The sequence below is a fragment of the Durio zibethinus genome, unplaced genomic scaffold, assembly GCF_047325235.1.
Source record: "Durio zibethinus cultivar Kanyao isolate XHJ-2024 unplaced genomic scaffold, ASM4732523v1 HiC_scaffold_325, whole genome shotgun sequence".
NCBI classification, from domain to species: Eukaryota; Viridiplantae; Streptophyta; class Magnoliopsida; order Malvales; family Malvaceae; genus Durio; species Durio zibethinus.
The window spans coordinates 187,501-190,000 of record NW_028322948.1 but is presented as its reverse complement, the minus strand read 5'-3'; positions in this window follow the sequence as shown (position 1 = coordinate 190,000).

Sequence of the window (2,500 nt, the reverse complement as noted above, 5' to 3'; positions counted from 1 at the left end):
CACCATGCGTCATCATGTGCCATTGATGGTCGAGGCCTTGGCCGAAGTTCGATTTTGAGCCACGGTGCCCATGCTTGGCTCCAGCATGTGCTGGTGCCGCATTTTTTTCACTCGGGACAGCATCGCCGGAGCATCGCCGGAGTACCGCCGGAGAACCTGACCGGCGGCATTGGGGTTCCGACGATTGGGAGGGGGGCCGGGGGGGTGTGCGCACATGATGTGCGATGGGTGCTGGTACTTGGCCTTGTGTTGGCCCCCTATCCCTCATCAAACCTCTGAGAATTCACACCCCCTTAAAGAGCATTTGAGATTTTACAGGTTTGCTACCAGTAGCCGTTAAAGTGTCTGAAATGGGGACACTTTTTTCAAACGGTCACAAAATCTTCTCTACTTCGAGTTTTTAGCTGAATTTTTTTGTGCATGCCAAAAAAAATAGAAGGATCATGCCTACAAAATTTGGGGCCAAAAATCCTTATAAAAAAATTTTAAAAAATCCCGAACCGCAAAAAGTTTCGAAAATCGTGAAAAATAGAAAACGAGTCATCCTCCAATGAAACTTCACGTGAAGGCTTAGGGGACCATTGTATGAATTTACAAGCCATAAAAATGGCATTGGCACGGCAGAAATTTGAAGATGTGCCTAAACCCACCAGGGCCCAGCGTGTGCCGATGGTGCTCGAGGCAACCGCCCGCACCAGGGCCCAGCGTGTGCCGATGGTGCTCGAGGCAACCGACCGCACCAGGGCCCAGCGTGTGCCGATGGTGGTCGAGGCAACCGCCCGCACCAGGGCCCAGCGTGTGCCGATGGTGGTCGAGGCAACCTGCCGCACCAGGGCGGAGCGTGTGCCGATGGTGGTCGAGGCAAGCGCCCGCACCAGGGCCCAGCGTGTGCCGATGGTGGTCGAGGCAAGCGCCCGCACCAGGGCCCAGCGTGTGCCGATGGTGGTCGAGGCTGCCGATGGTGGTCGAGGCAACCTGCCGCACCAGGGCCCAGCGTGTGCCGATGGTGCTCGAGGCAACCGACCGCACCAGGGCCGAGCGTGTGCCGAGCACCAAGCTGCCGCACCAGGGCCCAGCGTGTGCCGATGGTGGTCGAGGCAACCGCCCGCACCAGGGCCCAGCGTGTGCCGATGGTGCTCGAGGCAACCTGCCGCACCAGGGCCCAGCGTGTGCCGATGGTCGTCGAGGGAACCTGCCGCACCAGGGCCCAGCGTGTGCCGATGGTGGTCGAGGCAAGCGCCCGCACCAGGGCCCAGCGTGTGCCGATGGTGCTCGAGGCAACCGACCGCACCAGGGCCCAGCGTGTGCCGATGGTGCTCGAGGCAACCTGCCGCACCAGGGCCCAGCGTGTGCCGATGGTGGTCGAGGCAAGCGCCCGCACCAGGGCCCAGCGTGTGCCGATGGTGGTCGAGGCAAGCGCCCGCACCAGGGCCCAGCGTGTGCCGATGGTGCTCGAGGCAACCGACCGCACCAGGGCCCAGCGTGTGCCGATGGTGGTCGAGGCAAGCGGCCGCACCAGGGCCCAGCGTGTGCCGATGGTGGTCGAGGCAAGCGCCCGCACCAGGGCCCAGCGTGTGCCGATGGTGGTCGAGGCAAGCGCCCGCACCAGGGCCCAACGTGTGCCGATGGTGCTGGGGGCAACCGCCCGCACCAGGGCCCATCGTGTGCCGATGGTGATCGAGGCAACCGCCCGCCCCAGGGCCCAGCGTGTGCCGATGGTGGTCGAGGCAAGCGCCCGCACCAGTGCCCAGCGTGTGCCGATGGTGGTCGAGGCAAGCGCCCGCACCAGGGCCCAGCTTTTGCCGATGGTGATCGAGGCAACCGGCCGCTCCAGGGCCCAGCGTGTGCCGATGGTTATCGGGGCAACCGGCCGCACCAGGGCCCAGGGTCTGCCGATGGTGCTCGAGGCAACCGCCCGCACCAAGGCTCAGCATGTGCCGCTGGTGATCGAGGCAACAACCCACACCAGGGCCCAGCTTGTGCCGATGGCGGTCGAGGCAAGTGCCCGTACCGAAGGGCAGCCTATGCCGATGATGGTCGATGCATGTGCCATCACCATGCGTCATCATGTGCCATTGATGGTCGAGGCCTTGGCCGAAGTTCGATTTTGAGCCACGGTGCCCATGCTTGGCTCCAGCATGTGCTGGTGCCGCATTTTTTTCACTCGGGACAGCATCGCCGGAGCATCGCCGGAGTACCGCCGGAGAACCTGACCGGCGGCATTGGGGTTCCGGCGATTGGGAGGGGGGCCGGGGGGGTGTGCGCACATGACGTGCGATGGGTGCTGGTGCTTGGCCCTTGTGTTGGCCCCCTATCCCTCATCAAACCTCTGAGAACTCACACCCCCTTAAAGAGCGTTTGAGATTTTACAGGTTTGCTGCCAGTAGCCGTTAAAGTGTCTGAAACGGGGACACTTTTTTCAAACGGTCACGAAATCTTCTCCGGTTCGAGTTTTTAGCTGAATTTTTTTGTGCATGCCAACAAAAATAGAAGGATCACG